This window comes from Leuresthes tenuis, unplaced genomic scaffold (assembly GCF_036924035.1).
Source record: "Leuresthes tenuis unplaced genomic scaffold, fLeuTen1.0.hap1 SCAF_23, whole genome shotgun sequence".
NCBI lineage: Eukaryota > Metazoa > Chordata > Actinopteri > Atheriniformes > Atherinopsidae > Leuresthes > Leuresthes tenuis.
In genome coordinates, this window is record NW_027325377.1 from 21746445 (window position 1) to 21758700 (window position 12256).

Sequence of the window (12256 nt, forward strand, 5' to 3'; positions counted from 1 at the left end):
GGCATGCTAGTTGGGAACCTACATCTTTATCAGAAAAAATAATGTAATGTTAAAGTGGTTGCTGCACATACAGTCTTTAGCTAACTCTGCTGGAACATTACCCTCAAATACAGTTTATCCACTAGGCTCTTATATCATCTGAGACTGGTGGTAGATGTAAGCTGCATGCTCCTCAGTACAGCTGACAGCAGAAGATTTTCACATGAAGCTGGCTTCAATGCTGTAGCAGGGCAGACGCGGGTGGCTGGGGCTCAGAGGTTGAGGCTATGTAGAAGAAGTGGAGTAAACATAAGAAGTATTGGCTCTTTAAATTAGGACCTTTCAAACAAAGGTAGTCAAACTTTGGATAGTTTTACACTTGCTTCCAACTTCAGACACCCTAATGTATGTTCTTAAGGAAGAAAAAAAAATTTTTTTCACAATATGTCATCTTTAATGTGTGAAGCTGCTTTATTTGACAACACTATTGAAATTAAATAATAGCATGAGGAAGACTTAATAATAGTAAAATTGTGAGCTGGATGAGTTAAAGAAAAATAGTCCAACAAGAAAAGTGCTGCATGTAAATATGTTAAAATACTCTAGCTGCACAGTGTCTCTGTGTAGTAGCTGCCTTATATCAACTTATATCAACTTCTTAAGTTGGCATAACCTTGAAAACTGACTGACTCACCTGTCACCCTGGCAACAGACCACGTCATGTTGTAATGATTCCTATTATGTATGCTATAATATTCAAAGAAAGATGCTGCACTGCAGAAGATTTTGTCATTACCTAAAAGTCTGTTCTGTACTCAGTCTTGACAACATTTTGAATAAAATGAGTGAAAAAAGATGAATAAAAATCAGGTAGAAATTTGATCTGTGACAGATGGATACAGAAAAAAACCTGCAGAACACCTCTAATGTGGCATTCAAAGGGGTCACCATACAACCAGCATCTAGAATAAAATCATTATCAAAGAGAAAAAAGAAGAAAAAAAAACTTTTAAGATGGATTGTGCATATAGCTTTGTGGCTGTCCCAGGCCGAAGATGTAAAAGGATTGTCCGATTGAAGATACGGGTAACTATGGGAACCATAGTTTACAGATACAAGGATTACAGTCAAGAACCAAATTTGAATGACAAAGGCCAAGCCCCAAAGACGTGCACACATAATATATAAATACAGTCCGAAACCCAAAGAATCTGTTTCAAATGTACTGCAAATCAACAGAAGAACAAGATGAATAAAATATATCGATAAAAACCACATGAAATAAATATGAATATACATAATAAAATGCAGAATTCAAGCAACACAATCTAGAAATTCTGGAGCAACTATACATAAAAAACTGAAAAGATAAACTTTAAATAATCATATGGTTGTATTGTATTTTTTTCCTTTCATAAATATTTTATAGGAAATGCTGGTTGTTGGATGTTTTATGGTTATAATCGAGCTCACAAGCCAACCTGACTCTGACTTCTAAGGACAGTATATCTCTCTCTGTGCACCTGAAGGTGGGTACATGAAGTCGTACATGAAACCCTCACACACAAACACACGTCAACTTTTAAGCAAACACAGACTGGTAAATTAAGATTGAGAATGGAAATATAAATCACATGCATCACAAGGCAACTGAAAATAGTGTGTTTTTTTTATTTGCCAGAAAAGGGAAAATGCAAAGAGAAAGAAGGAACAGGAAGAACTGTTGAGGCTAAAAAACAGGACAACAGAGAGTTTGAGATCAGTTTGTGTGGCATTTAAAAAAAAAACAAAAAAACATGGCTAACACAGAAAGTAACAGTCAGGTGAAAACTGTCAACTGTAAAGCCTCAATTCTCCTGCTGGTGTTGGATCCAGAGATGCAGTGAGACAAAAGGAAAAAAAGGAGGGATGGGCTGACAGAGCATTAGAGGACAAGCAGAAGGGCTGTTAAAAAGCCTGAAGCCTTGCCTTTTTCTCTTTATAAATATGGGTGAATAGCAAGTCTTCATACAAGAAACTAAATGTTTATGATGGGGAAATGCAAAAACTACACTGCGGCACGCATTAATAAAACATGAGTCTGTGCGTGTGTTCTGACTTTGTGCCAAGAGGAACCCATCTGTGTGCTATGCATCGATAGCGCTAATAGGGCAGAGCAACACAGAAAGACAGACAGTTAAAGAAACTCAGAAAGAGAATATGAAATGACAGACTAAAAGTGATAATGAAGCCTGAACTCGTGCCACAGAAACAGTGTCATTTTCACAGCAGTCTCCAGCGGAGGAGGTAACTGAGTCTGAGCAGCTGCTTAATTCTAGTCACTATTACTTCTCTGTTCGCCTATCATCCAAATTTTCAAACAGATAAATTCCCTTTTCTTTTTAGATCTTTTCCAATTTGGTTTCCAAAGATTGCTGTAAAACTGCCCTCATGCCCAAGACTTCCACAACAGCTGCTTCTCCTTCCTCTTCTCGTGTTCAAAGCTGCTCCATACCCTCTCCTTTTTACCTTCTGGCTTTGCTTCATCCCTCTGCTCACCATCTCTAAAACTGGCTTTCCCCTCCTGTTCTTTGTACATTTTCAAAGCACTAACTTTCCTTCCTCAATTTGTATATCCATCCATGTATCTGAAACGATCTCTCCTTGCAGCATTTCTGTTCTCAGTGTGCCTCATCGAAAGAGCAAAAAAAAAAAAAAAAGACTTTGTCCCTCTGAAAACTTGAGGAAAGAGCAAAAGTGGGAAACAAAAAATGTTCTAGAAGATATATCTACTAAACAGTCCTTGTATATGAGAATAAAACACTTTACTTTGGTGATATGTAGATGGAGAGGAGGAGGGCCAGAGCAGAGAGACTGTGAAGCAAGGGGGAAAAAAAAAGGTATTTCAGTGAAATGACATACTTAACATGGACACACAAAACACACAGGCAAGCTTTCTACAGCAATCTCAAGTAATTACAGACAGCTCATTTGGGAAGCCAATATTTGTGTCATGATCTGCAGTCTCAGTGAAAATAGGATGGAGAAAAGAATAAGGAGAAGTAAAACAAGAGGGAGAGGGCAGTAAAGTTGATCAAAAGAGACAAAACAGCCTGAAAGGGGGTAGAAATACAATTTAGAGAGAATGAGAGCGAGGGAGAGGAGAAAAAACAAATGAGAAACAATGAGTTACATGACTGCCTGGCAGAATAAAATGCTGGGAAACAAATTATAAAAGAGAGCCCAGGTTATGCTGAAACCAATATTAGACTTATTTAGTACATCTATTGGTTTTTAAATGACTGTTGTGTGAAAATAAACGAGAAACACAAAACACCCAGCCTTTTGTTAGCTTTCCTATGCACAAGTACACAAGTTAATAATAATAATAAAAAGATTATTATATCATACCCTGCCTCACTGGAATTAGAAAAAATACTGTTCAAAATGGAAAAATAAAGATTTTAAATAACAATGTGCATTATATACTCTACCTTTCAATATATATACATACATACATGCACAAACAGGGCATCAGCTGTCAGTATGGTGGCTTGTAAAAGTTTGGGAGTCCCTTGTTAAGTTTCTGTCTCTGTTAAAGTGATTAATCGATCTCCAAATGTGTTCAAAGTTGAAGCTTGAACGTGAACTTTTTATCAAATATTGTTGCATCATATGAAATGGACTGTTTCAGGGTGCAAAAAAGGAAAGGAATGCCATTCAAAAAACTTCTGTCAACCCCAAAAATATTTGCGCTTTCAGGACTTTTAAGGTTTAAGGCTTTAAATAGTATTAGGGCCATGGTTTGTTCACAATCCTCATGTAAATTGGAAAAAATAAGAAAGAAAGAAAAAGTCATTTACAACTGACAAAAAAAACAAATAAAAAAAACTCACTCATCAAACTTTGTCCCAGCATTCCAATACTATTTCATCCTGTGGTTTAAAATTCTGTTGTTATGTTAAAGCTCATGGCATGTTAAAGGTGTTCACTTCTGAACAAATGACAGTGACCTCAGACGGAGGTCAAAAGCGGTCAAAATCCACGACTTTGATCCATGAAACCTACGGTCCAGGCCGAGTCGGGAGTTTCATTTACAAATATCCACATGCTTGGTTTCTATTTTCTTTTCTCTCAATGCTTGGTACAGTATAAGCATAAAAAATACTGGTTAGGTAATGTTGGTTTGGTTTTTGATACATTGCTTCACAACATTAATGCACCGTGTTTGATAAATCATTTAACTACCCAGTCCATTAAGATGAGGCTTGGAAGACCGAGAAACTTCCTGAGAGTTGCTCAAAGGATGGCTACAAAGTCAGGGTTTGACCTTTAGTGTAATTTGACTAAAGACTACGGACTGGTGGTACACTGTTCAAACGCAGAGCGCCTACATGAATATTACCCTAATGGAAAAATAATCAGAAGAAAACACTTGCATCCTCACCACAAATTTGTAAACAATGTCAAGAGCTTTCAAATGAACATCAAAACCATTCCGATGCATTTTGAAAACGAGTCAAGTGGACTGATAAGTAAAATAGAATTTTCGGGCTGTAATGAGCTGTTGACACCCAGCGGCATGGGAAATGTCTTTTGTGTAGATGAAAGAAAGAGTTCATATAAAAACCAGTGAACATCGCATAATCTGAAAAGAAAAGCTGAAGATCAAAGAAGATGGCTTCAACAATGATGATCCTTTAACATCAAAATCAACAGCAGACTAGTAAAAGAGGCATAAGCTGAAGGTTTTTCCACAGATTCTGAGCTAAACATCAGTGAAAAGCTGTGGAAAGACGGATAACAGATCCTAAGATGGCTCATGAATCTCTCAGAAAAAGATTTGAGGCAGAATGAACAGATCTACCAAACAAGAATGAAAGACTCAGATGTTTAGAAAAAGTATTTTTACAAGCTGTAAAATCTGCCAAAGGGCATGTTGGTGAATACTGACCAAAAACTAAGCTAAACTTTGCTTCCTCTGTTGGTACTTTATGATAAGGCTTGAAGTAAAGTGAGAGCATCTTTATGCTCACATCCCCTGAGAATGGGGTAATCTTTTTTTTATTTGCTACTTAACATACATTTTGACCTGCAGAGGCATACATATGCATGGCGCTGTATCTCGTAAAGCTTGTTCTTTGTTTATCACCTTTCATTGTCAACAGCTCTTCCATCAATTAATCTATGAATCCATCTATAAGGTATTTTATTCATGCTATAGCACAGCAGGACAACACAAACTTGGTATTAAAATAAAAATATTCAGAGGATATGGACAGTTACATCCATAAGCTTAATGCTGGCTTGCCAGCTGATGAGGAGTGCTTCCAATTTCCCAAAGAGCTGACAGAATCATACGGTTAAATCTAATCTTCGTCAACAACACATTCCTGACAAAAATATATGTGCGGTGTCAGAAAAAAATAAAATAAATTAATGCAGAAGTAAGTTTTAGTGTTATCTTTGAATGTGCAACAACAAATTATCTTTCCCGTCTGTCATTTTCTAAACTCAATTAAATTCCAATTCGACAATGTTGTTGTGTCTGTGTGGACACGTGTGTGTCTACTGTATACAATATGGCTCTTGTCTGATTGCGGTCATATCAACTCTATTCTCACTGTTTACTTATCTGAAATTATTCACTGCAAATCATCCTATTGCAAAAATAGCCCACTGTGGTGTCAAGAGGCAATATAATTCTGAGAAGACAATGACTAGACCAACAATTCATGGTTGATTACAGCCTATATGTTCACTCCAACTCCCAACGCCCGTCTGTTTCTCTCAGCATGTGCACCGTATTCAACAATGCAACTGCAGTCTACAACAGCGAATCTAAGGACCTTATTGTGTGGTGTGAACTGTAAACGTGCAATATCTCAGAAAAACGCTAGCTTAAAAAAAATAAAGTGCTCACTTCCTGCTGTTCTTAAGTAGGCATCAAGAAGTAATTAGATTTTGTGTCAATCTGCAGATTTCTGTTTACGTCTGTGAGACCATAACGTATCGTTTCAAACGTGGTATCAGCTGATAGTTAGGTTACATATGAGATCATCTGAAGGAACTGTTTGAAATATAGGAAAAAACTATAATTCTTATAAAGTAGGATGTGGAGCTGTCTGTCCCTAAAGTTTAAAGCTAGAACCAGAAAATTAACCAGTACAGTAGTTCAGAACAGGGAACACCATAATGAGTTATAAAAATCAATCTGCCAGTTTTGTCTGAGGACAGCCAACTCGAATGATTGCCTAAAAATCTAACTCCATACTTAATAAACTAAAACAACAAAGAAATTGTATTCTTTACATGAACTTTCTCATTATGTGTGTGTTACCTTGATCTTTAAGGCTACATCACTGTGAAGTGACAGTGTTTTCTAAGCTTTCAGTGTGCAGATCACCATTTGTGTTTCTGTGTGGTTGAGTCACTCAAACACACCTCATCTGACAGACAAGGTTATTCTTTAGGTCTTTAGCAAAGCCAAAGTCCCTTTTATTTCTTTTCTGTTGCATCTTCTGACACTCACATTCATGAAGTATAGACAAGTCAGGGTCATCTTTTAAGCAGATGTAGAGCCAGGTAAACAAGAAAAATAAAGAAATACAGACAAGTGTGAATATCAAACTGTTTTTGTAGCATTAAACTGACTGAAATATACAAACGCTACAGTGCTTGTTTTTGTCTTGATTCATTTGATTGTTTCATTATGCCTTTACCTGCGTTTTAATTTCTAAATTTGTCATGTTTTTATCATGTTTCTTGTTGAAGTACTTTGAATGACTCTTGTTTAAAGAGTGCTATATGAATAAAGTCTTGATTGATTGATTCCCAGACCAAGGAAAGTTTAGCATCACTTCATTTTCTGTACACTTGGCCCATTTACTTCTCTCAACACAGATATGCTCAAATTTTTTCAGGCCATTTCGGTCTCAGTCATCTTTTTCCTAATTTCTTTTGAGTCATGCGAGCTATAACACAAAATTCATTCTTGTCAATGCGCTCTTGTAGTTTCTTGCTCGTTTAGGTCATCAAACCAAAGTAAAGATGACATATTCCAGTCAGGCCATCCTTTCTGTGTCTTTCCCTTTCTTTGAAGGTTAATAAGCTCTTGGAGTATTTGATGTCTCTATTTTTTACTCTTGTTATGCACTGGGTTTCTCGCCATTTTTCTTTCCTGGACAAATGAATAGGCTGCAAATGACTCTTCCTTCTCTCCCCATTTCCTGTTAGCTGTTACTGGTAAAGCAGACTTCATTTTTCTTTTCTTTTCCTTCCTGACAACTTTTTCCATTGCTCCTGCACTTTCTTGGCCTCTCTTTCCAACAAGCTTTCATAGTTTCCAAGCCAGTAGCCCATATTTTTATTCCATCTTCTAATTTAGTCTCCCTTCCACTTGCCAAAACCCTGATCAGTAACCTTATGTTACGTTCTTCTCTTGTACTCTTTTTAAAATAATGCCTTGGTCAAGTTCATCAACTCCAAGCAAGTTAGTTCTCCAATATTGTCATCGTCCAGCTTTCTCCCTGAGGTCATAATAAACAGGTGAATTCCATCACCCCAGCTGGATAGTCCCCTCATCACTGCATTCCGTTCCTATTTCTGTGTATCCCCAGGGTTATTCAGTCAGGTATACAGATCATCATCTCAAAGTCAAGTCTCTAATTAGTACAAGCTAGTTCCAGCGGGAATGTCCATCCTGTTTCTCAGTAGGAAATATTATCCGGTAGTGAACACAATTTCTTCGCAAGACAAAGCACACACACATCTTGCATAGAGCGAGAAAAACTAAAACTGCTCATTTTTGGTTTTCTGTCTCTTTCCCCCCATTTTATTTTTGCATTACTTTGCGATTCCTTTATCGGGAGAGAGGTGGTTTATTAGACTTTGCTGATTTTGTGCATGATCCATGTAAAATTAAGCTCTTGACAACTGCTCTTACAGGCAATAATAATCGTAGATTACAGTCAAAGAATGTGTGACCTCACATCCTCATAATAGCAACACAATGAAAAGTGTCAAAATGGCAGCCATTGAAAGATTTTTCTAACCTAGGCAAACGATGTTATTGCCAAAATGCAACCTGAAAATGACATAACTCAAAGTGTTTCCCTTTTGCATCTCGCTTGTAGGGTCAGTACTTTAGAGGATGCTACTATGGGTCGTATTTCAGGGTACGAACAAAAGACCCCTGAAGTGATTTTCTGAATCTGATACTAAACCAGCCTGCTCTGGCTTCCTCAAATAAAATAATTGCAATATTTTTATGTGTTAACAAGGAAGGGGGATAGTTTGATTAGAATTCAATGTTAAATATGATCTTGAATCATATTGAATCTTTGGTCTTTCACCATAAAAGTTACATCCAATAAGCACAGGTTTGATTTATTTCTACATTTTATATATTGGTGGTATACATGACCTCTATTTCCATACATGTATTGATTTGCATTTGTTTAGGATTCCCTTACTCATAATGTTGGTATGTGTTGTGCATTAGTCTGTGTTTGGTTGCGAGAGTTTTATATGAATGAATGTGTTTTTCTGGATAAGCCAATAAACTCACCAACAAATAAAAGCTGGACAGCATGGTGTGTCACTGCAGCTCCAGGGTCAGAATTCTTATTGTTCATCTCATTTGCTCTGCAATGCACCACCCTCTGTAGTGTGCATGTGTAGTGAATCTGAAGATTTGTTGCTTATGAATATATATTACCTGAATTCATCTAGAAAAATAGGCTAAAACAATTAAAAGTATGTAACATACTGTTTCCCACTAATGCCATATCAAGCATAGTCTGGCTGAACCGTAAAAATGGAGAGGAATTATCCAACTTTTTGGGGGGTTAGAGCACATCCTGAGCTGACTAACGAGTCGGTGGTAGTTGGGGTAGCCTGCCTTTCCCAAATGTCTGTGATCTGATTGTTTCTTGTTAACCTCAACACTGAAAATGGCAAATTCTAACCAAGATTTGTAAGATTGTGCAAACTGTGTTCAGTTGAATGACTGTAGAAATTTTGGAATTGCTATAATGCAAAAAATGTCTTTTCAAGCAATTTTTAGGAGTGCAGTTTCTTCTTCTTAAAGAAATGGGAACAAGCTAAAGCATTTTCCCCTAAAACAGAAATTATAAATGGGTTCAGCCAGATCACTTCCTACTTCTGACATCAGTGAGATAAAAGATTTGACCCTAGGATTAGTACATGTTGCATTAATGATGAGTAGCAAAGTTAGCTTTAGCTGTCAGGAGAGGTGCTGGTAGAAACAATTAAAAACAAGATTTTAATTTTGGAGACCCAAATTCAACTTCATGTGGGACCATTTTTAACCACCAAGTTTCAGATTGGACTCTGTGGCTTGTACAGGTTGTGTCCCTCCTACAACTACTTGATTAACATTAGAAAAAAGATAACACGTTGACTTAAAATATACCCCTTCACATTGTTAACTGTACTACCTTCATATATGAGCTGTTGGTCAGTCAGACCCACAATTTATTTTGAAGTACCATTTTGAATTCTCCCCCCTTTTGTCACACTTGTTAAACTGTCAGGTTAGACTTTGTAAGTTTAGTTGGCTTATTGCAGATCCAGCTGTAAAACAACTGCCCCAACTACTAGAAAGCATCCCCCCATCTCACCCTATGTGGTTCTCCTGTATAGTTGGTCAAAAAGTGACTTGGCATGTGTCCAACAAGAGCAGAGAGAATCAATGTTCCAGCAAACTCAAGTTATTTTCTGCTTGTCCTTTTATGTGTAATGAACAAGAGTTAGAGCTAACCTCTACATTTACCTCTTATCTACTTTAGTGTCATACCGCCCTAAAACAGACAGACACCACCACTCAGCAGACCTCACAGGTCTTCTTCTGCCTCTAACACAAGCACAGCAGAGCCTCAGACATTTCAAATTCACAAAACTACAAAACAGAAAAGCACCCAGAACAGAAGAGAATATTACATCTGAGCTCTAAAAACTGATTAGAAATATATTTTTGCTGAGGAAAACAGAGCCTTAATTCCCAGCCACTTAGGCTTCTTTTGAGAATTTGCTATGGAACATTGTGTCAAACCAGGATAGTGAAAAGAAAATCGTAGGTTGCAAGCTGGAAGAGCAATAATTTGAGGGGAGCAACCAAATGTTCTCTGTGGGAAAATTAAACAAAGAGATTTATTCCTAAATAAGTTGATACGGGTGAACAAAAGACTACAAATATTATTTTCATGTAGATTTAATACAACTGATGTTAAATCTGTATCAACAATGATCCCTGCAGTGGAAATGGTGCCAGTGGGACACTTGTGTAATGTGCATCCTCTGCCAGGGCCAATGATTCATTTTTTTTAATAAACTTCAAGAAAATTATCCTCATCCACATCAATATATCATATCATTCTTGCGCAATGATCCACTTTATACACCTCACAGCAAATTCTGGCCTTCAGAATAACAACTCTAATCATAATTAGATAAGAATTGGACTCAGTTAAGGAGTTCAAAATGGAACTCTCCTTTTCTTGCACAAGATATTCAATATAGATATTCAATGATCTTATATATGCATATAGAGTTAAATGAAACACTAAAGCGAGTTTGTTTCAAACTTCACTCTTTACCCATTTTAGTTTGCAGCTTGTGTTTGTCTGATATCTCACATTGCTGAAACTGATGACCAGGTCCTCCCTGTAAACCAGCATGAAATGAGACTTGGTCAAACACAGATGTTAAACACCCCTGTGTTTGTCTTCACTCATGGTTTCACAGCTCCAATACTGAAGCTAACCTTTAACCCCCATTACAAAATCTTGCTTGTTTTTAAAAAAAAAAAAAAAAATCTGCAAAGAGCAGCTAGCTCCAAACTCAGAACACTTCGATAAAAGCCTAATAATAAATGCAATACTTCAAGCGGAAAGTAACAAACTTCAACTATCTTTTTTTAAATTTCTTTTCCCAATTTCAGATTTAAAGATTTGTGCAGTCTTGCTGACAGAGAAATTGTATTTAACACAACTTCCACCAGTTCCCGGTAAGGGTGCAACGATTAGTCGACGTTGACAAAAAAACGATAATTAGTCGCCAAATGTCGGTTACGTCATCACACACCTTTTTCACACCGTCTAGCTGAACATCATTTTTCGTACGGAGTGAGTCATCTCACCTCCTGCCTCTCTTCGCCACATCAATACCATTCAATAATTGTTTCTTTGTTGCATTGCAAACATTGCTGGATACACATCCAACCAGCAGGAGTTACAAGATTCCAATAAATAAATATTTTCATCATTTTGATTTTTGTTGTCTCAGTAATCAAACAATAAAGTCCTACCATGAATTGCTATCTTACAATTCAAGTTTTAAATGGCAATATTTCTGTGGGATCTAACCTGCTTTTTGACACAGATTCTGTGTTTCTGCTTTCCTTATTTCACAATATCAGCAGCATGATAGTAGCATTAGTTTCACCGAGTTCAATTAGTGAAAATGGTCACAAGTTATATGTTACAACCTGTCATATTTAACAGGGATTACATCCACTGAAAATTACTGTACATGACATGAGTACAGTGTCTGGGACATTGACTGGCACTGGTTACAGTATACTATATACACCATTCTTGACAACAAATGGATTGACATTTCTAAGCAAGAAATTAGATGGCTTGATATTGCCATTATATATCACTGAGAACCCCAGTGTGTATACAAATCGTTAGAGGTATGTAACTATAATTTCAGTGTTGTTGTAAGAGAAAGTTTGTCTTGTGATTAGAGTTTTGCATTTTGAGATACAAAGTTGGCTCTGCAGAGACTTCACTGCCTTTGGGCTTTTTGAGACCCCAGTCCACTCTTTTACCAGGCAGGTTACGCAGTCTTCGTCCGCTCTTGGCAAAGGACTGTGATCCCCTCTGACTAATGAACAATTAGCATCCGTCTATTTTGTGGGTCGGTACAGTTAAATGCCTTGTCAGCTCTACTCTGGAATATGATTCTGTCAAACAAATCGGGATAAGCATTGCTTTTTGCCTCCCAGCTGCAAACACCTCTGAGATGACCATGCACACAAACCAGTCCACTAATGCACAACCTTTCATGCATCAATTGCTTGTTCAACCCCTGTCATGTATATGTCATGTGATGTTTTCCCATTGTTTTTTCACTTTTTAAATCCTTCCCACTTCCAGGTCATACTTTCATATGTCACTCTCAGTCACAAATGGTTAGGGTTAGCACTTGAAACTACATGATGCTAAAAGTACAAGGTTAGGGTTTGAAAAATGCCTATTTTTACAGCTTC

The 12256-nt window shown here is 37.1% G+C and overlaps 1 protein-coding gene across 4 annotated transcripts in view; it reads right to left on the reverse strand.

Moving 5' to 3' along the window:
* Positions 1-12256, reverse strand: part of grm8a (glutamate receptor, metabotropic 8a) — a 217385-nt gene that overhangs the window by 26875 nt on the left and 178254 nt on the right. The window lies entirely within an intron of this gene.